This window comes from Diceros bicornis, chromosome 33, assembly GCF_020826845.1.
Source record: "Diceros bicornis minor isolate mBicDic1 chromosome 33, mDicBic1.mat.cur, whole genome shotgun sequence".
Classification (NCBI taxonomy): Eukaryota; Metazoa; Chordata; class Mammalia; order Perissodactyla; family Rhinocerotidae; genus Diceros; species Diceros bicornis.
Window position 1 is genome coordinate 21,584,672 of NC_080772.1, and position 27,944 is coordinate 21,612,615.

Below are 27,944 nucleotides of genomic sequence, written 5' to 3' on the forward strand. Positions count from 1 at the left end.
CTGCGCCCCCACCCCCTTGCCCCCAGGAATGTTGGAGGCAGCCACCATCTAATCAAAGGAAGGTAGGAGTTTAGATTTCAAAACGTAGATGTCACATTTCAGTGCAAACTACTCCTACATTAACACTTTATCAGTATGTCAGGATGAATCTTTTATCTCCTTGGGGGGCGGGGGAGTGATTCGCTGAGAAGATTGCCCTCACTAGGCTGGCAGGAAAGGATTTTTAGCCTTCTCGTGCATCCTACGGAGGGTCCCCCGTCGTCCCCAGGGAGCGCAGGAGTTGTGAAAAGTAACGCACAAGTGGCCACCGGAATAATTCATTCCCTCCACCTTCTCTGTAGCACCTCCCACTTCTCCTCTTTTTATAACAGTCCTTTCTCTCTGAAAATCTCAGGTTACTTGATGGGCGTTCTCAGACCTCCAGTTTCAGCCCTGCCCTCTGCCTCCGGTCGGGGAGAGACACCCACCCCAGCAATTGGATTGGGCAGCCTGTCTTGACACACCACTGTGCTGAGTGCTTGAGGACGTGTTTCTCCAGATGGTTGGGGTTAGTGTGTGTCATCACATTCGAGTGGGGATTAGGAGCAGGAAGGCTGCCTCGCTGGAGCTGTGTGGTCTTCTCCAAGTGCGACTTGCAGGCAAGAGAACCACTTTGCTTTTGGAAGAAGAGGAGGAATTCATTTTCTGCAGCCGCAAGAAAAGCGGTTTTTTCAGGTAAAGTGAAAGACATTGAATGCTTCTCTCTCTCTCTCCTTCTCTCTCTTTTAACCTAGTTTTGAATGGAATGCTAGCACAGCACACTTGTCAAAGCCAGTTGTTGCTATCCTATCAATGCTGCTATTGTACGGCTGACAGATAACAGTGAGCACGCTTGGTGCTTAGTGCTGTCTGTATAGAGCTAACGCTCCTCATGTCCTGCTCTCCAAGGTGTAGCTAAGAAAATGTCTTTTGGAGTGGTGTTTGTCCCCTTTCACATCTTCGTTACATACTCAAAATGAGAGCTATAGATTGTTCATAAACGATGGATACGCCCAAGAAAGCATTTATTTTAGCTCTCAAAATTAAAATTCACTTTCAAACTGTTGCATTTTACTACTCAATTCATAAAGATTCTTTGAAGCGTCTATTATTGAGTTGCTGGCGGAGATGGAAACGCTTTCTTAACCGATTTTTGCAATGTAGATTATGCCTGATTTATGACGGACCAAAGTGTTTTTAAGATATTTTGGAGGTTGATTCTAAAGTTTGAAAACTCCTTCAGAGAAGAGGTTGCCATCTGAGCAGCTGAGAGATGGGCTTTAAAACAAAAATGCTTAGAGCTAGAAGAAAAGCAGAAAAAGAGGAAGAAAATGCTCTTTAACATAGCCCTCTTGCAGCTGCAGGGGAGCAGATGGAGGTAATTCATTTGCAGATCTGTTTGTGAAAGTTTTACAAGTCATTGAAAACTAAAGTAGCATCTCTGTAATGGATCATTAAAGTCACTACATTTATAGGTTTTAAACAGGCTATCTGAAGTGTTAATTAAATGTAAATAGATTTTCAGGCTTGGTTATAAACAAACATTAAAAAAAGGTTTTAATTATAAATTAGTCATTGGAAATTAATGGTCATCCGGTACCCAAGGAACATAAAATGAGTTGTCGTCATATGTGTGAGTAGTCGTTAATGTAACCACTCTGCCAAAACCACCCAAATTAAATTGAACTGACTATAACAATGGGCTTTATATACTATGTTTAATTTGTGGTACCAAAAAGAAAGCCTTTCGATGCCCTATTTTTACAGGAATCAAAAACTAAAGGTTTCATTTTTCAAATTTTTGATCAAGCTAGGTAAGTCAATGGGTTACTTCCTTTGCTCCCAAACAGACTTGCCTCCTGCATCAATGTTCATAGACCCGTGGGGCTCAAGAATTCTTGCTCCTACTGGACTTTCACATTTGGTAGAGAAACCCAATACTGTCCTCAGCCTTTCTTCGCAGGTGAGAGATTCTCTGAATAATACTGTATATAAGCTATTCTGAAATAGGAGCTGTTGAGTAGGTTGAATAACAGGATTTATGGCCAGTGCTTTGTGATTTTTATATTCAACTGCATAAAGATGCCTGTAAAATGATGTTTCAAGTTGCATTATATAATTTTTGCAGTCACTTACTATTTTTTAATCCTTGTTTCATGATATGATTAAAAAGTTATGATCAAAACAATATTTTAGTATAGTGTTTAGTTGTTATTCAGAATGTTTTCTGGTTATAGTCTTAAAAATCAACTTCATTGAGAAAATATCCTCCTGAATAACCAGGCAGTTATTACGACTGAGTATTATCCGATTCCCAATATTACATAACCAAAAGAGAACTAAGTTCATAAGCTGAAGTCTTTCGGAATTCCAGTCATTCCATTTTGGCTTTACAATGGTACTGGGGTTTGAAAAAATAAAGACAGAAAGGCAAACTAATATCTCGTGTTGTGTCAGGATTAGGACTACGTGCGCAGCCTGTAGCAGGGACGGGGCTGGCTACCAAGGCCATTTTTCACTATCGCAGCAACATTTCAGGAGAAAGTCAAGTTCCTCCTCACAGATGGGCTTTTCCTCCGTGAGATGCGGCCTGAGTTGCGGTTTAGCCACGGGAGCCCCATGAGCATATGTCGCTAATGTCACAGACGGACCACCACGCTGCCTGCCCAGGATTTTGACAATAGGAGAGAATTCCCCTGCAAAAGTCAACTGAACACAAGACTGGGCAGGATGGAAGCAAGAAAGGAAATATGGAGAAATAATAAATTCACGCTTTGAGTAGGCAAAGTTGTGTGTTATTCCCCCTAGCAAGACTAAAGTAATATGAAGTCACTTAGCAAAACTAAAAGGGTTTGCTGAAAAAACGGTGCCCACAGGGCACTCCCAGCTTCTTGTCAAAATCTCAATCTACCGGTCCAGGTGGTAAACATTCAGAGACATATTTATGGTGACTTCCACATACCTGAGTTTGACATTTGGTTTCTTCCTGACAGCACTTGTGCTGGTAACACACATGAAGTTCCCATCAGCAATCTAACAGCTGTGAAAGTGAGCACAAGGCATAGCCCTCCCAGGGAGGTGAAAAATAACCGGGGTGCAGATCTCAATTGGCAGTGTGGACGCATCCTGCTATCTAGCCATGCAGTAAGGTGACGGATCTTAGAGTTGAAAAGCAATCTGAAAGCTTGATTCATTAAATTACAAAATCCATTTTTATGGTGGAGTGGAAAACCAAAATACATTAATCCAGGTATCACTGAACTCGCGGTAGAGTTAAGTAGGGACCTGCATCAAAGAACTAAAAAAGTTCTACTTTGTTTCCTTCTAAGGAAATTTATGTGACTTCAGGCAGATTGTTGTGGTCATTTCCATTGTAATGGTAGAGACTAGTGGTAAGTGTGACACTTGGCATTTCCTTTCTTTATTATATATCCATATGGGAATGGGTAAGGGCTTGGTTCTATTGTGTTTTAGATTTAAAATGGTTTATTCTTTAAAAATGCATAAAGCAGGATTTTTGATACTGAATATTGGGCTTTCCCCAATCACTGCCAAGTGGATGAGGCCAACCAATGGGTTAGGTCAGGACATCTGGTTCTTTTATCCCTGTGCAATATTTTTGTGTGCAGAGCATGGAGTAAATTTAAGGGGATTAAAATTTTTAAGGAGCTAGATTATTATTTTTATCATCATTATTGACTTTGAGGGAAAAGAGGCTTGTGTATGAAATTAAGTCTATGGTCACTGGTAAATTTACCTTTACTTTAGGTTAGACCCATGGGGAAAAACGGTATTTGAAAGAAGATACTCTTTGGAAAAAGTTTGTTCTGAAATATGTTTCCTATTTAAAATATTTTCAATTCTATCTCCAATATTCTGGGAAGGAGGGGAATTAGCCTGTTAGATATTTTTTTCTCTCTGATATTCCCCTCACTCCCCATAGTTAATCTGTCATCAAATTTTGAGTCCTTCCTTTAAAACATCTCCCACATCTGGCCCACAGCTACCGCTCCAGGGCAATGATTGGATCACATGCGGGTCATTACAATCACCTCCCAACGGGTCCACTTGCCTCCGTTTCCCTCTTCTGTCCACCATTATAGACTGAGATTCCCAAAACCCTGCTTCTATCAAAACCTTTCTTAACTGAGAATTGCCCCACGGACTCTCATTATCCACAGGATGAAATGTGAATTTCTCAGTCTGATGGATGTGCTGGCCCTTCTTCTTTGGCCCCACCTTTCTGACCGTGTTTCCTAACCAATCCCTGCAGGAGCAGAAGTCTACCCTCCCCTGCAGCTCAAGTGACCTGTTCAAGTCTACCCTTCCTGGTGTCTTTTCTTACCCTAACCACTGTAATTTTCTACCTCGTTGTCTGCAAAATGAGAGTTTGTTATCATGGGCACAGTTCCTTCTGGTCCTATGTTTATAAGACAGTGTGTGGAACATCATCATCACCTCTATGTAGTCATCTTTCAAAGTTTCAACTTAAGTTCCACCTCCTCCAAGAAGCCTCCCCTGACTACCACATCTCCCAGCAATGTTTTCCTTCCCTTGAAGCTAAACCTTAGTTATCTACGGATTGCACTTAGCACAATTGCCTCCTTTCTATTTTGCCTTTTTATCCCTTGACTCCTTCATCCTGCTTAGGATGAAGTCTCCTAAGACAGGGACTGGCCTGGTCCACTTTCGTGCTCCACAGAAGACACTAACAAATGTGTGTTGACTAGCTCACAGGGACATTTAAACATCCAAGGTCCTTTTCTCTTTAGTTACCCCACTTTGGAGCCATTTGTCAGCTCTAATAGTGCTCTCCACCCATAAGAGGAAAGGAAAAAAATGATGAAACTTGATTGGTTGTATTTTGGGGTAGTTTAGGAAAAGTGCCACTTAAGCAGAATGTGAAGTTATTTTCCAAATTAAGTTTGAGTGTTATATGGAAAATCCCCATCTATCTCAGCTTTCTATAATTATGGTAGAAATTGCAGCTATTAGCTTCCCCTCTATGGTATGAAATTTCAAATATGATATTGGAAGCAGGAGATTACAGTCTTTGGATTGATACAGACTTGTGTTCTAATCCAGGGACCACTTCTCACTGGCTGTGTGGCCTTGGACAGGTGACTTAACCATTCAGCTCCCTCCCCTGTGAAATGGCGATAGAAATACTTACCTTGTGGATGTTGTGAAGAAAACATATAAAGCACCTAGCTTAGCGCATGTGCAATAGAAGGCAGAGAAAGAAGGCTGGTAGATGCGCATACAGATAGAGATCTAGGATACATGAATGTGTTCAATCATTAATTCTATTTACTGTGTGTCTTTAGCCTTTTTTTCTGCCACCAAAGGCAGGGAGATGGGGAAAAGAGAGAGATCAAGAGAGTGAAAACGAGAAAGAGAGAGAGAGAGATGGAGGGGGCTACTTTTGGCATTTAGGGATTTGGAGCAACTGAGTTAATGGATCTGTAGGGACAATGGTGACAGTTGAATATACTTTGCAGGGAGGAGCAGAGTCCTGGGTCCTGATTAAAGGGTAATAAAGAGCAGGCACTGGGCCGCAGTGCGGGGCGGGGATGGACGGGGAAGGGACAAAGGGCTGAGCAGTGGACCCCAGCAGGGAGCTGATTCACCAAAGGGTCATGTGCTCCTCTCCCTTCCTCCTGGCCCACTATTTAGAAAGAAATAATAACTTGGCAAAACATTGTAGAGTCAGGTCAAGCTTCCAGAAGTAATTGGTAAAGCCAGATACCACTTAGACAAAACAAGGGGCCTGGACCTCTGCCGTCCTTCACCTTCAAACCAAATTGAACAGAAAGCTGGAAGCTATCAGCCCGAGCTCTGATCTGTTCCCAAACTCTGCACCCACCATCAGACACTGAGCCCTCTATCTACACCCTTTCCCCAGAGGGCAGCGGACTGACAATTCTCTAATAAAGCACTGAGTACCACCTAGCAAACATGTCCTGGGACACTAGTCATTCGATTTGAGTTTTCAGGATCTTGCGATAGATCAAAGGATATTCTTTCCTATCCTGATCATCTGGTCTGCACCTGCCCCAGGCCAGGGAGAGGAAAGAAGCCAGAATTCCTCTGGGGCGAAGGGCAAGGCAGTATTCCTGGAGACCCCGCCTCCCCATAAACATGTCTACAGGACTTCCAAAAAGCACTGACAGTGGTGTTGCTTGACCTCCTCTTCAGCTGGATCAGCTAAACTAGCTCTCTTTGCCCTCAAAATATGTGCTCATGTGTGACTGCACAATAATATGTTAAACCTCTGCTAATTTTTTTTAAATGTAGCTCTCTATTTTACCTTTAAAGGTAAAACTTTTTCTTATACTCTGATTTTTTTTTTTTTTTTTACTACACAGCTATAAATCTGTAGGAAACTATTTCTATGTCTTCTAAAATGTGAATCTAAGGGACTCGGACATGCCAGTGTTTAACTGCAGTGCGTGAGGTTCATATTAAACCGCTCTGCTGAATAAATGAACAGACACACCGTGTTGATGGGTAAAAAAATCTTCATTGTGAAAGGTAGAGCCTCTCAAAATTAATCTCCACATTTCATGTCATACTAATCATATGCTCACCCGAGGTTGGTTGGCTGGTGGTGGGAGCAGAGTTTGGGAATGACTCTGGTTGAATGTAAAATAAAAATTCTAAAGTTCATCTGAATAACAAACTTAGGAGCAGGCTCAGACACCGTTGTGGGACAAGAGGACCATAGGAAGACAGGGACTCGTTTTATCACGTATCCGAGCACGTTATAAAACTATAATAATTGAATTATCTATTCCTAAGCAATTGACCCTGACGTAGATTCTCATCTACCTTAGTATATTTTGCTTTTGTTGTGCTTTTCTCAGTTTTAATCCTGATTCTTTTTTTTTTTTTTTTTTGTGAGAAAGATTAGCCCTGAGCTAACATCTGTTGCCAATCCTCCTCTTTTTGCTGAGGCAGATCAGTGCTGGGCTAACATCTGTGCCCATCTTCTACTTTATATGTGGGACGCCTGCCACAGGATGGCTGGATAAGCGGTGCATAGGTCTGTGCCTGGGATCCGAACGTTTGAACCCTGGGCCGCCAAAGCGGCGAGTGCGAACCCAACCACTGCGCCACCAGGCCGGCCCTTAATCCTGATTCTTTTGTTGGCATTGTCCAAATCTTCAGTTCAGCTACAAATTGCCGTTGCTAGATACTAGTTCTGTTGCTACAATTAACTGAAACCCTGAACTAGCTTTTTATTAGTTTGCATTACAGTTTTTCCCGTCTGCAAATAGGGCTACTGATGTATACAACTTTTCCACTTCATAGAATACATCAACGGTCTGAAACAAGTTTGCCTCAAGAACTCAGGAAAATCCCCCTGGACCCATTCCCTCAATGAAAGAGGCCCCAAATATACCAACCTAAGAGTCATCTCATTTTTCTGAGCAATAATAGAACATTCCTAATAAACAAAAGAGAAATCTGAATTACAGAGAGTTTTTGTTATTGTCCAATTTTGTGGTATGATGTTATAACTCAGGCAACACCTGCTATATTAATTTAAAATAAAACAAAGGTTAAACTCTTATAAGATATTAGCTATGCGAGAGCCATGGGAAGAAAAGATTAATTGCATGCCTACCATGCACTTATTGATAAGTTAATTTAGAAGTGTGCACCTGTGGATATTATCTTCACATTCATTTCAGTAATATGGCTTAGCACCAAAATCACCTTTCTATAATATAACACGTCCTCTCAATAGACTTCCTGCCAGTGTAAAGCCTCCCCCTTAACCTTCACCTGCCAATAATCAATCTTCGCCTGAAAAGAATGTCCTAGTAAACAGATGTGCTTGGCATTGCATCCAGAAATTCTTGAAACTTCAGCTTTTAACTTGCATGTACAAGAAGTGCATCCCAGAAAAAGAGGCCCTACAAATCATGCGCTCCTTTTTTCCTCTTGTGAGCTTCATGCTGCGAAGAGAAAGGAAAGTGTTCTGAATATAGCAGATGAATAAAAGCATAGAGTATGTAATATTCTTTGACGCCTAGAGGCTTTGCATGTGTTATCACATTCTTCTTCATATATGACATCTGTACTTAGTAAAAGAGATTTGGGGGATATACTCAATATCAAGTAGCTTAAATTACTTTTTAGCAGTTGAGTTGATGCCCTAAGAAACAGCCATAATGTGCCTTCTAAATAGAATCAGAGCCAAAAGGAACAGGCTTAAGAAAGCTCCGTCAATGTGTTAATTCATTTATTCCATATGTATTCAAGAACTTCCTGTGTGTGTATTTCTATCCTAGCGAAAAGAGGAATACAAAATAACGTAGGACACCATCCTCACCCTGAAGGAATATCTAGTTTAGCTGTGAGGGGAAGACACGCGTACAAAAAATTTTTTTAGTAGTAATACAAAGAATTTTGTGGTTATAACAGTTATTTTGTTGTTAGTGCCCTCTAGTCCGTTCCAACTCCTAGTGACCCCGGGGACAGCAGAGCGGACCCCTGTCCAATGTTTTTACAGCATCCTCTCACCTTCCAGTGCAAACAATGCTCTGCTGCTATTCATAGGGTTTTCAGGGCCAATTTTTTTTTCTGAAGTGGATGGGTGGCCGGGTCTTGCTTCCTAGTCTTGTCTTAATCCAGGAGTTCCACTGAAACCCGTCCATCATGGGTGACCATGCTGGTATTTGAAATACTAGTGGCATAGCTTTCAGCATCACAGCAACACGCAGCCTCCACAGTATGACAACTGACAGGCCAGTGGTGTGGTTCCCAGACCAGGAAACAAACCCCAGCCATGGTTGGGAGAGTGCTGAATCTTAACCACTAGACCACCAGTTGGTGGTCTGGCCATCAGTTATTAGTACTAATTAAATAAAAAGGATGTCAAGAGAGCCCCCTGTTGAAGGAGCTGGAACCTGAGCTGGGCAAGACTTTGTCCAATGTCCGTAGGCAGGTGGATCAGAGCAGTGATTCATCGCCATTGTTTACAAACTGTGTGGGGACAATTTATTTACCATCTCTTTCACTCAGTTTCCTTCTCTATAAAATGGAAATATGGTTATCACAAAGGATTGTTACAGAGATTAAATGAGATAAAAGTAAGATGCTTAACACAGAGCGTAGAACACAATAAGTGCTCAAACAGCTTGTTTTCCCCCCAAGATGGCAAAAAGAACTGCTTGAGCAGAGGCTTAGAGTTAAACTGAGTATTTCCTTTTCAAAGAAAGACACAGTGTTTTTGAATCAGCGGATTTGTATAGATGCAGTTTGGGAATTCAATGAAGGGAGGCACTAGGCAAAGAGGAGAAAGAGGAAAGGAAGGGCCAGAGGAAGAAAAGAGGAGTGACAGAGGAAAGGAAGAGAGAGAAAAAGAAGAGGAAGGAGGGGGGAGAAAGAGTGGTTCTCTGATGCCTCTACTCTCTGCCCTTTTCTGTTGTAAGCACGTCATGTCATAGCTAAATTAGGCCAGATTCTACAGCGTCCTGACACATCAGGTAGAGAGGTTGGATTTTAGAGTTAAATAGGTGTCTTAGGAAGTTTAAGCAGTAGGTTTTTCAGGAATGGGGGGGGGGAGAGAGAGATAGAAATGAGAGACAGAGAGAGAGAGAGGTGGGGGGTGGAGAGGGAAGGAAGGAAGCAGAGCAAGACAATTGGGAGGGTACCAAAAGCCCAAAAAAGTGGAAAAAAAAGTTGCCTAGTCCCATTGATGGCATTGAGAATGACAAAAGGATGGGTGTAAGAAACATTATGAAGAAATAAATAACTGTATCAACAACTTGACGATTGGTTAAATAGAGGACAAAAGAAAGACAAGAGACAAAGATCACACTGAGGTATCAAGCCCAGGAAACAGGGGAATGGTGACACCACCTAAGGAAAATGGGGGTGCTGGAAGTGGAATTTCATTTTGCAACACCATAACTTTCAAAGTGAAAATGGTCATTATGGAACAAACGTTTATCAGTTATCTGTAAATTAATAGCTATGCTTGGGATAACTTTATAATGCAAACATGGTAGATATATGTGTATATAAATGTTTAATAATATAATTTAAACAGATAGAATCTAATTTTCTGATCATCGATGGACATAAGACAGAATACACAACTGTGATTTATGACATGTTCCTCCCTGGATAAAAAGGATCTTTTCTCAGATTAAGAAAATGGTTGGCCAAATAACAATTCTAGTGTTTTTAAATTTGGGGGATGTAATGAATTTTCAAGTCAGAACAACAAACTGCATCTGCAAAATACCTAGAATTCTCTTCTTTCAACTAAGAAAATGTTGGTGGAGAAGGACATCTAATTTAAAGAGAGTCTAGAGGCAAGAAGAGATGAAATATTTAAGTTGCTTCTGCTCATAAACTTTCAGATTTCTCTTGGAAGAAATGGGTTGACAACCTTTTGCAAAATGTATGAATGGCTTATTTTACAAATGATAGACACTCCCATCTTCACTCACTACAAAGACAAATCATTCTTAATTTTAAGGTTTGGGAAGGATTTTTCCATCCACCTGGTTTTCTTTCTCTTCCCTCTTTCTTTGCCCTTTTATTTGTTTTAGCCACATTTCATTTTAAAATCCTCTTCACAATAGGAGAGCCAATCTCTGGTCACATCCTTATACTAAATCAATGAATAGTTTTCAGGATTAGGTATAATTTAGAAGTAAAAGATCACCTTTGCCATTTCAAACTCTTGCACTAGATGTTGGGGGCAGCATGATTGGAAGAATACACTGCTTGGGTCAGCAAGATGTGGAATTAAAATGTAGTCCTATTACTAGAAATTTGTGGAATAGCACTGACCTGTGGAGACTTGACAGCATGTTGGTTCCTCAAAAGAGACTTGGGTTTCATTCAAGTTTTTAACGAAGACTTTGGCCTGTTTTATTTTACTCAACTGAGTTTTCTGAACTACGTTCCCTAGTTCCTATGGGAGAGATGCCAGCCTAAGTATCAGCACCTGTAATCTATTTCTCATTCAGGTTGCCATGCATGAGGGTCTAATTGGCATGAGCCAGTTTATATTTGGGAGCTATTAATGGCTAATGACTGAACTGGTAATTCTTGAGACATCCAGTTCAATGAACGAAGAAGAAAAAGTATAATTCACAAGTGCCATAGTTGGGTCAATAAATGTCATTGGCAATAGGCATAAAAGTTGGGCTTAGCTGTCAAGCTTAATACTAGATCAGATTTCTTCCTCTGGTACCCACTTAGGTCAATGGGCTAATGTGTTTGCATGGAGATGAGGGTACAGAACGTAAGCTGATATTCTTAAAGTTCTTAATTTCAGACTGTCTAAATCAGATTTCAGTTCAGGATTCTATTCCTAAATGTTCAGCTTCTAGACCCATCTCCGAAATACAATGACTTCTTGAATTGGAGAAGCATGGTCCTTGTAAGAAAAGAAAAATGAATAAGTGGAGAGGAAGGGGAGAAAAAAGAAATCAGTGTAGTCAAAACATGTTCATTCAGAGAGTTACATTTATTTGACACAAAAATATGGACAGAAAATAGAGAGAAAATGAGGTATATGCTTCACGTATAACAATTGTTATTCTCATTAGCCGTTTTGCTCCAAAAATCATTATCTGTTGATCTACCATTCTGATCTACCACTACAGTAATCTCAGAAGTGGACTTGGAGGTGTTCCCACAATCGTTTCTGCCACTGTCATAAACCCTTTGGAAGCTTAGAATACCCCACTGGACCACTTCATTGGCTTCAGGTAAATCATATTTCTTGCTGAGCAAGTAATAAAGTAAGATGTAGTGACAATGAAATAAAATTTGCTGAATAATGGCAGTAGTGTTATAATTAGGAAAAAGAGGCAGAGTGGTACAATGGAAAAAACATTGGAAACCTGGATTCTAGAACTTGGCTACCATTAATAGTGTCATATTGAGCAAATTGCTTAACCTTTCAGGAGCATGCCACCCACCACCTCTTTGCATTTATTCTGCCGTTCCTTCATCTAGATTACATTCTTCTCCTCTACTGGCAAACTCTGCTTTTCCCTTAAGACAAGCCTAAAGAAATAAAACATTCTCCTTGAAACTAAAAAGCAGGGTACGGAGAAAGGGGAAGGACTTTCATCCAGTTCTCCATCACCTCATGCTTCTAAAGTGGGTTCTATACTTGATTTCTTTCTTCTTCCCACTCATCTGACACACCACTGTTAAACTAATCTTCCCTTAGCACCGTTTTCATCATGTCATTCCATTACTCTAAAACAGCCATCTCCCAATTTCTACAGCATGCAGTCTAAATAAAACACCAGCATTTGAGGACCTGCATAGTCTCTTCCACTATAACCATCCCACTTCCCCTATATACTTTCTGCTCTTTACTAAGCCAGTCAAGCATCTCCTGAATTTAAATCACTTACTTCTACTGCTAAGCATTTGCTCATACTGTTTTCTGGGCTGGGGCTGCTGCCCTGCCATCATGGTGCCCAAATCTCGCCCATCTTTGAACAGAAAATCACCCCCATTACCTCTGTGGAACTTTCTTTTCCTAACTATTCCGACCATCAATAATTTCCTTCTGATAGGTGCTCTCTTAACACTTAAAATCTTGTCATTTAATTTTAGCTCTTAATTAGGTACAGTTTTGCATTTATTGCTATTCTATTCTTCATAGATTTTTAAGAACATCTGGGGTAGAAAATTGCATTTTAGTCATTGAGAAATCTTAGGAAACTAATCAGCAGCAAATCCACAGCTACACCAGACAATTCTTTTGACAATGGGGAAGGCACTATCTCATGCACTAGTTCTCTGGCTTACATTTTTTTTTCCATCTTATGCCCACATCACTCTCCAGGGCTGTGTTTGAGCCAGCTGGATTCCATCCAGAAACAGATTCAAATAGACAATAGGCCAACTAGAATTCCCATCTTCCTTGATTAGATGTGAAATTGTATAGCTGGGTGTCACTCACACGCCAGACACTCAGGATTCTATGTTATCAATTAATTTCTCTTGAGAGCTGAACTGAGGAGGTTGTGACAATTCCGTTTTTAAGGACCTGTAAAATTATGGCTAGACCAGAATTTCAGAGATGGTGCCAGATATATAGACCTGTCCCACCTGAATGAATATATTCACTATGTGCTGCATAACACAAATTAAAATGCCCTGTAACCTCCATAGTAAATCATATTGGGTTGGTTTGTTTTTTTTTTTTGTAGTGGGATTTGATTGTAAAAATTCTTTGGCTAAGAGTCACATTCTCATTTGTAGGACAATTAGCCAGTGAGATGAGACACTTTAAATTACTTAGAAGAAAGAGAAAATTATCACACATTCTGTCAAAGCTACTGGATCTTATTTCTTGTTGTTTTCTTAAATAATTTAGAATTGGGATAGGTTTTCCAGGAAAGGCATGTAAGATACCATAGAATCACAGAATCTTAGAGGTATACCTTAGAGATCATCTGAGTAAAATCCCTCATTTTACATCCGAGGAAACTGAGGCCTGGGGGTGTTCAGAGACCTGCCTAAAATCACAAAACTCACCTTTACCAAAGAGTTCTACAAGGGAGGCTTTGTCAAAAAGTGTAAGTCAATGAAATTCTACCAGGACTAAAGGGAGTTCACGTGTCCATTGCACGTTAGGATCTAACATGGAGGTATGAGCCCAGCTCTCTTTGTGACCATGGATGCCCTTGCTGAGTGCTATGATGAATAATCAGGTACTGGAGAGAATTCTTGAGACTGGAACAAATACCAGAAAAAGCCAATTTATTGTTCAGGTGTCTTCCTTGCAGAAAATCCATTCTAATGGAAATATTCAAGCACTGTTGCTACAGATGATCTGAAAGTATGTAGCTTTATTATAGAGAAACTTCTTTGAAGGGGCATTTTTTAACCTATCCAAAAGAACGGTACCCAAACGATGACGACAATATTGATCATTACTGCTTCAAAACATCTTCACTTGAGCTAAATCATTGGAACTGTAATATTTGGGTAAGCAAAGCAGTTAATACCATTTCTGCACACCAGAGGACAAGCCCGGGTCTAAAGAGCTAGTTAGTGGAGTAATCAGCGTTAGAAGCCATGTCTTCCAACTCCAACTTCACTGCTCCATGCTTCAAGTAATTCAAAATACACCACGATTTCTCAATATTAGGGAAACCTGTTGCATTTGAACAGTTGAGCTGTTCCTCAGTAACGTCACCTCACTGAGAAATAAACATTTGAAATACTTCCTCAGGTATTGGAATTTTCCCAAGAGAAGTATAAGAGCAATATTCTTTGTAGCTTAATAAATTACATGAGTGGACATACCATTATATATCTATATAATTTATGTTTAAAACTGATTTACTTGTAAAAGAAATAAAATCAATCATTATTGAATTATAAATGTATTTCATAATCATTCACTTACATTTTTCATTTTGTACTATAAAGAATAACAATTTAATAATTCAAAATAAAAGATTAACTTAGAATACTTAACTGTGGTTTTGACTTTTTGAAAAACAGTTTTGTTTTTAAAACATGTTCTAGATTTCCTTTTTCGTTGTTGTTGTAAGTATCCAAAGGAATCCATTATGATTTTCAGAGCAATGACAGAAATATGTTGCAGGAAAAACAGTATTTTCATTCATATTTTTAAGTTATTGATCATATTTCAATCAACTGGAGAATGTGATTGCAAATCTGGTTAGAATTATAAAGAAATCAGGCTCCGGGGCCAGCCCCGTGGCATAGTGGTTAAGTTCGCGCACTCCACTTCTGGCGGCCCGGGGTTCACAGGTTTGGATCCTGGGCGCAGACCTACACACTGCTCATCAAGCCATGCCTGTGGCAGGTGTCCCACATAAAGCAGAGGAAGATGGGCGCAGATGTTAGCCCAGGGCCAATCTTCCTCAGCAAAAAAAAAAAAAGAGGAGGATTGGCAACAGGTGTTAGCTCAGGGCTAATCTTCCTCACAGGAAAAAAAAAAAAAAAGAAATCAGGCTTACCAGTATTACAACTTCTGATGAAGGGGAGAATTCTGTTGAGAGTATGAAGATAACGTGGTGGAAGAATTACCTGTTAGTCATATAGCTAAGCCTTGTTACAGTGAATGCTGAAAAAGGATTCTATGAAAAATTATTTCTTTGGTCCATAAGAATACTTTGTTCATACTATTTCCAACTAAGCCTATGCACTGAACACTTATGTAAAACATGCTTCCCTATTTCGTATCCTATTTGCATCTCAGTTGTTGTCTATAATGAAAATAAAGCAGGTCATTTTCACCACTCAAAGGGAGGACCAGAAGAAGTAAAGCTGAGCTCTTACTAAACTCTTTACAGCTCTGTTGTTCTGCCATTGAGCAGCAAGTGCCTTTGAGTTTCCATGACCTTTCCTCAAATACGTTCGTAATTTCCACCAAAAATACCACATAAAATGGCAAACTGTTAAAGTGAAAAACAGCACACACAAAAAGATGCAAGCCCTTGCAGGAGGAATATAACTCAACGGGTATGACACCCGGTGTGAGAGCACCTTCCTCGTCTCTCTCGCTCGTCACAGAGACCCTTCCCTCTAATCTTCAGCTTGTCACGCACGTAGACAATGGACTTTCTTAATTTGTGCTCTACTACGATTTGTAAGTCCTCTGAGGTTTTATGTAATTTGATTTTTCCCTTATGAAATACACATCCCTCAATTTTATATAACAACTTACGCTTTCCAAAGTGCTTTCGAACATTCATTTGATTTTGACAACCCTGTGGAGCATGTCACACAACCAAGTACCTGTGGCGCACCCCTCTTTTTTTTGTTTGAGAAAGATAGGTCCTGAGCTAATATCCATGTCCATCCTCCTCTATTTTTTTTTGTATATGGGATGTAGCCACAGCATGGCTTGATGAGCTGTACGTCAGTCCACACCCAGGATTCAAACACGCGAACCCTGGCTGCTGAAGCAGAGCTCACAAACTTAATAACCACTATGCCACTGGCCCGGCCCCCTGTGCCCCTTTTAAAGAATAAGAAACAGAGCGCCGTTCTTAGGTAATACACACTGAAAAATATGTAGGGGTGTAAGACCATGACGTACGCAACTTACTCTCATAGAGTTCAAGGAAAAAAAAAAATATATATATATATATACACACACACTGATAACAATAGAGGAATCTGAGTAAATTCGTATGCAAGTGTTTTTTCTATTATTCTGTCAACTTTTCTGTAAGTTAGCTCAACTCTCCAAACTTCAGTTTTTTTATAATTATTTTCAAATACAAATTTTTTTAAAAAGATACAGAGACACAGAGAAGTAAAATAATTTGCATAATAGGGCTGATTAGAGACAAACTGAAGAATCCAGGTCTTCTATTTCTCCCCACTTCCTCCAAACCTGTAATCTATTTCTGTATAAATTGTATAAACTGAAATTTCTGTATAAACTGAATCCTTTAATTTCCACTTAAAGTATTTATAAACCACAATCACAACTTTTGCCAATCAGTCATCAATAATCTGTACCATAGCTCAGGGAAAACTCATAATTATTTAACTACAACTCTTATTTATATATCATATTATTCATTGTAAATCATTTTTACAACCCTATTTTATTTGATTCTCATAATGCTTTGAATGAAGTAGATAGCACAGGCATTATTGGATCCACTTTTCAGATTAAGAAACAGGCTGTGAAGGTTACTTGTATCATTATTGTTCATAGCTACTAAATGGCAGAGTCACATTCTGCACACAGATACTCAAGTCCTAAAATTCCAGAACCAGTACTCTTTCCAGTATATCTTCTTGACATCCCCATGCCTTTTCATACTCCTAATGACCAGATCTAAAACTTCTAGGGCTCATGTTGTATTTAGCAATAGAAAAAAATAACATTCTCTTAAAGAACAAAACAAAATGACTGAAAAAGATGCTTATATTTTACTTACTAATATTACATATAACAACAGCTAAGATTTATTGAGTACCTACCTGCCACGTGCAAGTCAGTGCTTTATATAATTACCCAATTTAATTTTTGCAACATCTCTGTGACATGGATTTCTCATGGTCTCCATCACACAAACAAGGAGACGGGGTCTGAGAGGTTGACCAACTTCTCTGAGGTGATGGACCTCTAGGGGCATGGACCACTCCAGACTCCTACCGTTCATTACATAGTCTTTATCCCACATTTTCCCTTTTTTCCTTAAGCTGAGTTGATATTTTAACCAATTTCTTTTCCAAATATTCAGTAATTTTTACATTCTGCAATTGAGAAAATTCTTTCCAGGAACATAGTTTGTATGGAAAAGCATATGTATGAAAGAGCAGGCACCACATCTTATTTGCATCAACAGCAGCCCCTGGCACACAGTAAGCATTCAATGAATGTTTGTTAAATGAATGAATGATGTTTGGAGTCCTCTATTAAAAAGCTTTTAAGACGTCATGATCTAAATACTTAAAATCAAGAGCTAAAAAGCAAGTTGGTGGAATTTGCCAAATGTCAGCTTTACAGCAAAGCACATGGTTTCGAAGCCAGAAAAAAATAATAATAAAAGAAGAAAACAAATGTCATGTTTTTTTAACAAATTTTAAGCCAGTCTTTGGAAAGTTGAACTGCTCTGTCAATAATCTGACAGATGTGGCTTTTGACTGCCTGGATAACCTCTTTTAGATTATAATCTCTTGTCTATATGACAAAAAGTGACACTCAATCTCACTGCTGGTTGGATTTCGTGATTTTTCTCTTTGCTATAACCAGTTAAGACAGTCATTAAGGGAAGCCCTTTGGACTTCCAGCTGTCCTTTTTCTGGATTTTTCCCACTCCAAAGTTTCCGATAATATTTATTTGTATACACATTTTTCCTCCAACAAGAATGGTTAGGTGAGCCAAGAGGACCGCATTCGCATACCTCCTTCCTTCTTTAGTAACACAGCCTTTGTCCTAGCCCAAGCATTCCAGCACAGCACACAGACACCTTAAGTGCACAGCTTAACTTGACTGCAATGTAAGGGGATTTCAGGGTGAAAACTGCATTCATGGAAGTCAATCACACATTGGGTCTCGGGTTACTCAGCTTGGCACCAGCTTAAAGCATTACAGCAATTCCTTTCAGGCACTGCCCGTTATCACTCCCTGTGCTGTCCATCACCCTTGCCTCAGGCTTGGGCTCTTAACCTCTGGTTCTTCTTACTAATGCACCTGCCAGTCCCAGACATGGGTACTTGCAGATTCTGCAGAACGAGGTTTTTTCCTCTTTGGTTCTCAGCACATCCTCTACCAGTATCTTTCAAAGTGTGCAACTTCTGCAGTCAGCTGTGTCCAGAGCCCTGTTCCCCACACCTCCTGCCTCTCCTTCATCTTCTCTGCCCAGTCTGCGCTCCCATGCTTTGCCCCAGCTCCTGCTCTCTGACTATATGTTTTGCGTTTGCAATTTATTCCTCCACTTCTCACAAAAAGACTGGAGGGGACAAACTGGATTCAGCACATACTAAATTTCTTGGATGTTGCCTTATTTTTTCTATATCTCTTTAATCCACTGTTTTCTAGTGAAAGCTTTCTTAAGATTGCTAACCCCAACCTCAACACCCTCAGTTTACCTGATCCTCTGAATAACTGTTTGTCCTTGGGGCTGAAGTCACAACCATAACATTCAGATTATGTTATGTTATTATAATTTCAGATTGATATTAATGATTATCAATCACCATCTTTTTTTTTTTTTTTTTTGCTGAGGAAGATTTGCCCTGAGCTAACCTCTGTTGCTAATCTTCCTCAAGCAAAACATGAGGAAGATTAGCCCTGAGCTAACATTTGTGCCAGTCTTCCTCTATTTTGTATGCGGGTGGCCCCTAAAGCATGGCTGACGAGTGGTGTAGATCCGCACCCAGGATCCGAACCCTCAAACCAGGGCTGCTGAAGCAGAGTGTGCCGAACTTAACCAGTACACCATAGGGCAGGCCCCTATCACCATCTTTTTAAAGACATCTCTATTGTTTTCCTTTGATATCACTTAAGATTTATATTTAAACACAGAAACCTAGACAACTGTTGTCAGGGTCACCCCTCAGCTAATGCTCACTGGAAAAAGGGCTATGTTTTTTACACACTCAAGGAAATAATGACTTAGAGCTTAGGCCAGGAGCGCCTTAAAAGACTCAGAAAAGGAAGGAGAAACTGAATGATACCAAGTACCTACTACATACTGGGCTGCTGATCACTGTCAGACTCTGTTATTCCCATACTCATCTTTCTAGTTACAAGTAAGGGAATTAGACGAAAAAAATTACACACCTGTAGAGCTAGGATTTCGACCCAAATCAATTTGTCTTCCAAAATCAATGCTGTCTCTCAAAAGAAAGTTCCATATAAATGCTAAACAGTAAAACCTAGTCATTAATTACACGGAGAGAGTTTACATTTTCCTGCAATTGACACCTTTTTTTCTCCAGACTAATTAAATTCCTAGCGTGGGTGAAGTGGCTTCTTCCCACAATTTACTAGGCTTTTTGGTAAAGAGCTAAATGAAGGTTTGCTGTGAAACTGGTGAGAAAAAGAAGACTGAGATTCCAATAAAAACTTGTTAACTGGTGTGCAACACCATGCCTATTAAGAGTGGAACAACTCCTACAGAATACACGGACTGCTCTGTACATGGCTTGTTGAAGCCTGGCTTAAGCGCCTCATCTCTTCTAGAGATGTCCTGTGGGCTCCAGCCAAGCCAGCTCTGAGGGTTGGAACTACTCTAGTGTTTCTTTCTTTAGAATCTAGAGCATCACAATGAACATGCTGCTCAGGTTTTCCGTAAGGTATTATTACTGCTGTAAATAAGCAAGGCATACACACGCTTACTTAATGTGTTTTCTCTTGATTTACATGTCCTTGCTCCTTAAATCATTTCCAGAAATTCTTTAGGAAATGTGAAAGGAATTTATCAAATAAATGTGTTATCTTTTCCTCCAACAGAATGTCAGATTACTTCTTGAAAGATCCTCTCCAAATTCTTCTTCAGTTCAAACTGATGTTAACAAACTTGAATATACACATCATAATTAGCAAGCCAATTTATTCAGTTAATTTGCGTCAGTCTAAATAATTTTTCCTGACAGATGACTTCCGTTCTAAGTACCAAGGATTTTTTAATCCTAGGCAGGTTATTGCTAAGGATAAATGATTTCATGTTTCTCATAAAGATGCCAGTCATTAAGAATATTAACACAAATTCCTTCCCCTTGAATAGAAACGAGCTGTCATTTTAGCAATGTTGCTACGTCAGCCTTTCTATTGTCAAACACAACAAATGATGAGAAAATCAATTTACTCTTTAGAATTAGTCAAGTGAGGAATCCTTTGAAATGAGGGTGCAGGGTTTGCCTGGATGTTATAATCACATAAAAGCGAGTACTGTATATATGTTGGTAAAATGTTGTGCAATTTAATGAGAACTATTTGCTGCCATAGACCTTCCAGACAGAATCTATCTCTGAAAAAGAATTCCCCACTCCTAAAATAGAGGTTTGATGAGCAACAGATGTGGTTTAAATGAACCCTTGTTCAACACAACTACGAATATATTTTGATGGGAATGAGGCACAGGTCAGAAGAGAGGGGCGGTAACCATAGCACAGCCTCAGTGTTGAGGTTGGTTGTGGAGTTTGAATATATTTATGTACTCCATAAAGCTTCTCTCATAAGGCAGAATGCAAATGAGCTTTTAATTAATACTTTCTAATGGTGGGAGGATGCCATACGTGCTGCTTATGAAACAATTTACAATTTTACTTTGTAGTCCAAGAATGTGGAGGAAAGCAACTCAACGGGCAGCCACAACCTTTAGAGTGATCTACTAGCCCTGGCAATGATTTGCAAGTTCCATAGCTTGGTTTCCCCACCCACAAAGGGAAGATTAGATTGTTCTTCAAGAATGACAAGCATTTAATATTTTGAAATGACTGAATAATGAAGTGCCTGGATTCTATAGAAAGGCTGAGGGGAAAAGAAGATTAATTTCAAACCAAAATCTAGTACAAACATGACCTTCCTATTGTAAATCTCATGAATAGGAAAAGAAATTACATCCAAAGCTTTGTTTCCAGGGCTGAGAATTTTGAAATATATTAATATTAGAATGTTTCAGACGGCAAAAAAGATCTGTTTATTACAATCTCTTGTCTGTGGAGATGAGAAAAATTCGTTCTGCTACATTTTACTGAAAGAATGCAGTTAGTAAAGATTTAAATGACAGGAATGGAAGCGTCATCGTTTTATTCCTTTGTCTTTAGGCAGGACTAGAGTTAAGCCATCCCAGGAAAGAGAACAACACTGTTGCTCCCAAAAAGCTCCAGGTGAGAATAATAAAAATTAAAAAGAGCACATGGGAAAGCTCAGGGGCCTTGAAATTAATAAAGGTCAGCTCCAGCTGACATAATTTCAGTTAAAATTCATTTCTATTTGCAAATAGCCTGACACTTAGCAAAACTGCAAAGGATGTGATATTTGGCACTAGTTCTCTGAAAATTCCGTTTAGTATTAGTATTAATGTCTGGTCATTGTGTTATCCACCTCCTCTTCACCCTGTTGGTGAGGGATGGAGTCCTGCCCCAGGGTTCTGGGATGATCAAACACAGGACATCTGACACTGGACACATGGGATAAACAGCAGTTTATTGGTCACACATACTAACAGCCCGGGGCAGGAGGGCACTACATGCCATGTAGGACCACACGGAGGTTGCATTCAGGAACAGAGTGAACAAGAAGAGGCTGTGAGGGGCAGGCTTTGTAGTAACAAGAAGGTGAGGTGAACCCTGGTTCCCAGGGGAGGATGTGATTGGCTTGTCTGAAAGATTGTGTGGGCTGGCAGGCAAGTGAAACTTATCAGGTTGAGGACCCAATGGAGTGCAGCTGGTCCAGCTGTTGGAGAACTAGTCAGGTGGAGAGCCTTTCCCACTCAGAGGGTGGGGGCATATCAGAGGAAAGCAGAGGAACTCACAGGCCTTTGGCACCCTGTGAGGCTCAAAGATGTCAAGGCAGCATGTGAAATCTTAGGCCTTACAAGCCAGTCATCCATACAAACTATGTCAGATTATATCACGCTCACTTTCCCTTGGCTATACCTGACCCCTCTAAGAGTAATGTCTCTGCCACACCTATTGTGTCTCCTGAAAAGAGTAGGTTTTTTGACTGGATTGATAAACGTGGGGGCATAAACAGTTTTCTAGCAAGAGTACTCTCAAGCCGAGGGTATATAATTAGCTAGATGATTCATGCAGAAGTATCCTTTGCTACTCATTTTGAATTGAATGACAAGATGAAGAGAGCCCTAAATCATCCAGACAAATTACATATTTAATTCTTCATTTGATTTTAATTTGTCACGAGGTGAATGTTGACCAGCTTTAGACATACAGCCAAAGGGCCAAAAAATGGTCTAGCTTGCCGAAGTGAAGGTATCCCTGCCTTCATTTTTTAAGAATACTGTCAGGAGACACAATCAGCCCAGACTCTCTCTCATTTTCCCTGTGATTTCAGAAGTGAAGAGATAAAGGACACGGGGAGGCCAGTAGTTTCAGGCAGAGCTTGGACATCTGAAGTTACTGCTGGGCCTGTTGTAAAGTCTTAGGCAAGGCACTTCATCTCTCTGGACCCCAAGTTCTGTACCTTTTTAATGAAGAACTTAAACTAGATCAAGAGTTTTTAAAACGTTTTTTTAGTAAAATCTTTGTTTCAAACCAAATCTAAAGTCACCCTATAAAACAGATAGAAATGAAGCTTCTTGGTTTGAATCCAAGGAATGAAACCTAAGCCCAATTGACCTGGCCTCCCCCTCACATTTGCTCCCTCCCCATCCCTGCCTCCCCCAAGATTCCTGAAGCACTTCCATGAAAGCCTAGGGCTTCTTGGAACCCAGTTTGGAAACCAGCAGATGAGATACTATCTAAGGTTCCTTCCAGCTTTCAGCAGAATGGAAAAACCATAGACTATGGAGTCAGACAGACTTGGGTTCAAATCCTAGTTCTGTCACTTCCTAAGCTGTATGACCAGTTTTCCCATCGTAAAGTGAAGATAAAAACAGCTCTACTTTAGGACAATTGCTAGGTTAAGAATGCATGTAAAGCATCTGGCCAGAGCCTGAAACATAGTAGGGACTCCCCAATGGTAACTTCACCAATGGTAGAATAATTGGTAAAAATTCCAATTATTTGTAAAGGTTATGGCTCTGACTTGAGCAGAACAAAATGAGGGAAGATCCTATACTTGAACTCCTAAATTGTAATGAGACCTGTGTCATTTCTGAAGCTAAAACCAAAAGAACTTGAGGCTAAAATTGCTCTTTAGAACCTGAATTGGTTTTTATTCTTCCAAATTAATGGAGGTGGGAAAATTATTCTAATTCACTGAACCTTCTGTATGCAATGGAGAGCATGTACTGTGTAGACACACCCCAAGTCTCTTAAATGACACCGCGGTCGATCCAACCACCACAGATGGAATTTAAAGCACGTTGCTTTCACCAAAGAATAACAAGGGAAATGTCATTAAGAACACTCTAATACTAAGCCACAAGAAATTCAGTACCTGACAGCTCACATTCTGTATTTCACCCCATATCGTAAAACAATTCACCAGAGAGCTATTGTTCATTTTTGAGCTGCTGTTGCGATAGCCTGCATTCTTTCAATGGTGGAGGAGTTCCCCCATAAAACGCATCCCAGAAGTCTGTGATTTCTGAAAATCTCACCTTTTGGGAATTTTCCTGGCATTCTATTAAGTAAGCTCCACTCTATAGGTCCTCTAATATGCAGTAGCAGAGGCGAGCTAATGCCAGCATTCCTGTTATCCTCACGAACTTACGTCCTAATGTTAGCAGACTCAGGTGAAGTTTAGACTCTCCTCTCCACGTTTTATACAGCTTTCTTATTTTCTTTAAGTCTATGAAAATTTCCAAACATACACAAAAGCAAAGGCTATCACAAGCCCTCATAAACCTATTGCACAGCTCCAACATCAACACCTCACCACCACGTGGCAGCTTGCACCTGAGCCCGGGGCGGTTACACAGGCCCCTTTCACTCCGAGACTGACGGCCCAGGTAAGATCAGGTAAATTCAGCCAACACTCATTAAGCGCCAGCTTCACCCAGGCCCCCGTCCCAAGCCACCCCGGAGAATCACACAAGGCACCAAACCTATGAAGCCAGCCAACACATAAGGAATTACAACCGAGAAGCAGAGTCAAGCAGGAGAAAAGAGGGGAAACGTGGGAAGGCTTTTGTGGGCAAGATGGGATTTGAACTGAGCTTGGAAGGAAATGGGAGTGAGGACATTCCAGGGTGAAGAGGAGGATGTGAGTAAGGATAGGAAGCAGGAACTGAAAGGCCATCTTTAGAGAATGATTCATATTCTAATGTGCTGGTAGGTGAGGCGAGGACCGGATGGGAGGTGGGAAATTAGTGTGGAGACACATGGAGGCTTTGAACGCCAGGATGAGGAAGTTCCTTACACGTTGGGGAGCAGTTTCGGGAACAGGGGAGGATAATAATCATCCAAAGAAAATAGGAGGTAGCAAGTGGGGGAGGGAGGATGGGTACTCAGAGTGAATCAGAACTTTCTCAGCCCCGAGCTCTGGGAAAGAACTTTCTGGCTGGGTTTATCGCTCCCACAAAGAAAAGAGCAGAGAGATTGAAAATAGAGGATTAAAATAGAGGGTTCGGCCCTGGCACAGGGAACTCCCAGCAAATCATGCTTAGAAAAACAGGAGACCAGGAGTAAAGAGAAGCAACAGCAGCAGCACCTGGTCTGAGTCTAAGAAACATCAGTATTTACTAAGCACTTGGTCCCTGGAACGCCGCCTGCCTTTCCAAACACCACATCTTCCTCATCCACTCCATCCTGCCACAGGCAGCTACTGTGCCGGGTGCTCGGGGCGGGGGGGGGGGGGGGGGGGCCGGAACAGCATGCCTGGAAACCCTGACTCCCTCCCACCCGTCCCTCCTCCTCCCTCCCCGGGCCTGCCCCGCCGCCGGCCGGCCAGCTGCAGCGCACGATTTGTTTGCCGAGGTTTGCATACACATATTGAGTTGCCTTTTTTTCCAGCCAGTTCAGCAGTGTCCCGAAATTCACCCCCGGTGTAACTTCTGCCTCTGCTCCTCCTCTTCTTGGAACTGCCTTTTGTTTGTCTGGCAGCCGTGGTTCTACGGGGGTGTGTGATGATAATAATACGCGGGCTTATATAACCCTCTGCATCTTGCAAGCACTTCGCAGACAGTCCCTACTGAATCTTCGGGCCGCTGTCGGGCCGCGCGGCTCTAGCGGCAAATAGGAAACCCCAAGCCGAGGCGCGGAGGCCAGAGGGGAGGGCAGGGAGGGTCAGAGGCCAGGCCTTCCTGGCTCCCCGCGCCTCGGAGGTCAGCGGAGATAAGGAACAATGACTCTCGCCCTCAGGAGGAGGAAGGAAGTCCCGCTGCCACCTTATCTCTGCTCCTCTGCATGCTCCCAGTTCCCAGAGCTGGTTCTCTAGAGGAGACTCTGAAGGCGGCTTTTGTAAGTATGATGCTCTGCTTTTGCTTTCAAGAGGAAGGAAACAAACTTTCCTTACTGCCCTTGTCGGTTTCATATTATTTATTCATTAGAATGGTTTCCCTCATTCAGATTCTTAGATGATGGAAAGTGTGTTTCTGGCCAAAGTCCTCCACCCAATTGGGTCCTTCCTAAAAGTGATAGGAGGAGAATGAGGTTTCTGTTGATAATTCAGTTAGCAAAATAGCAGCCAGGCGAGATGCTGAAATGGGCCGCTGTCACTGCGTCCTGGTCCTGTCTGAATGTTCTACCCACAGCCACGCACGCACACACATCCCGCCACCCTGGAGGAGCGCTGGTTAGTCACCTGGCTTGTTCGGCAGCAGAAGCGATGCAACAACTTTGCTCTTCAATTTCTCTGCTTCCAGTGCTCTCAATTTCAGGCAAATAAATGCAATTGTTGGAAGTTTCTTTTCACACTATGAAACAGATCCCATCGTTCAGCGTAGGCTTGAAACGTGCACTGGCCTGTGTAAACTCTGTAAACTCTGTTAACTATAGTGGACATGTGAATTCTTACCAAGTTTTTCACTGCATAGCTGAAGGGTCTAAATATTAAAGGAACCTGGACACTAACTTCTTAAGCACCGGCGAAACGCAAAGCTCTGCTATTAAACGATGTTTCTGTAAAGAATGCTGAGTTCGTAGTATTTTTCTCAGGGATGATGCTCATTGCTTTGAGAAATTGTCTTTTAAGAAAGGTGAATTTAAAAGTCTAGAACAACGCTAAGATACAGTTTCTGAACACATAGAAAGTATGATTTGCTAATTGAATAAGCCGTGAATATAAAGTTCTATTTTGGGTAGTTGTACAATTTGCATTTGTAAAACCATGATTATAACTTGATGCACTATGAGATATAGAAAATTACTGTCTTCATTTCAAGTACGGAAACTAAGAGATGTAAGTTGGCAATAATGTAGAAAAGCGAGCCCTCTTGCTTTGCGCACTGTAAGTGCTAGGATTAATCCACTAAGCTTAATTGTCTTTATCTTTAGATAAACAGATGTGAAAACCACATACAGTGTGTATGTATAAGTGTGTGTGTTTGTGTATACACACGTATATGGAAGAGTTTAGTTTATATATGTACATATTTAATTATCCTGAAATCTTAACATTTGTTGTATCTATCTGGTGTTCAGTATTTTATGTGGTAGTGTAATATCCAAAATGGGCCAAGTGGAAAGATTTCATATCAAATTTCAGAATGCAGTAGAGCTATTTATTCATTATTTATTCAACAAACATGAGAAACATTATAAAACTGTGTCTATTTTTAAGATTTCCTTTAAATCACAATTCCCACTTAAAATTCTCTGTGGCTTCCAAGAACTTCTAAGGCCATAATTAAAGTTGAAAATGAGACTGGATTCTAGTTGCTTTACCCCTAAATTTAAAACTGATCTGTCAACACTAAATTCTATACTCTAGCTAATTTAATTACAAAGATCAGCCACATAATCTCAACGTTAGCCTCAATGGAATACTCAATCACTGTAGGAAACTTTGCGGCTGGGTTTTGCCATTACCTGGTTACATGACCAGCAGCAAGATCGTTAAGATTTTCAGCCTCAGGTTTCACATCTGTAAAATAGGACCAATACTACGTTCCCCAAGGAGGGGATTGTTGAAAGACTAAAAGGAAATAGGCTATGTAAAATGTCTAGCACAGTGTCTGAAAATAGCAATGTTTCAGTCAATTTTTGGGCTTTTCCATAGCCTCTATTTTTTCATCTTTGATTCTGCTCCATTTATTGAGCATCTACTATGTATTGCATACTATGCTAAGCACTAGTGATACAAAGATGAATAAGATTATTATCTTGCCCTAGAAGAGTTCCTGCTCTGAGGAAACAGACCAAAACAGCAGATAATTTTCTTAACAGCATACCTGCAAAAATAGACGTGTGTTGAGATTAAGTGACAGAATTGAGGCCAGAGTGTTTATCTCCTAGCAAAAGTCAAAGGAACTGTCACAGAGATGGTGTTGATTGTGTGAGTTTTAAAGGATCAGCAGGGGTGTGGAAGGACATTCCAGAGGGAAAGAGCATTGGAGAGCAGAAAATGTGAGAAATTCTGAGGATGGGAACTGGTTTCAACTGGTGCTAGAGTGTCAAAACTAAGGGGGCTGGAGATTTAGTCAGGGGCCCAGTCATGAGTATTCTGGTGCTTTGTGCTAAGATGTTTGGATCTGTTACTCTAGTGAAACTCAAACTCATGCATGGATTAGCTCATGATCCAAAAAAAGTTTGTTTTATAGATTCACATCAATATAAGGTTGGACTGAAATGTAAGTCAATTACATCACTAAGACACTGTTTGGTTCAATAGACTTTGTTTGTTTGTAGCAAACCC

The 27,944-nt window shown here is 40.6% G+C and overlaps 1 protein-coding gene across 9 annotated transcripts in view; it reads left to right on the plus strand.

Moving 5' to 3' along the window:
- The first annotated feature begins 460 nt into the window (after positions 1-460).
- SULF1 (sulfatase 1) overlaps positions 461-27,944 on the plus strand; it is a 181,286-nt gene continuing 153,802 nt past the window's right edge. For 6 of the 9 annotated variants that reach the window (XM_058528834.1, XM_058528836.1, XM_058528831.1 and 3 more), the window contains exon 1: positions 462-714. The gene's annotated coding sequence lies outside the window, so the exon portion shown is untranslated. Of the gene's footprint in view, positions 715-11,654; positions 11,760-25,412; positions 25,550-27,944 lie in introns of those variants that run through there. The other 3 variants (XM_058528833.1, XM_058528839.1, XM_058528835.1) reach the window with 3 other exon arrangements.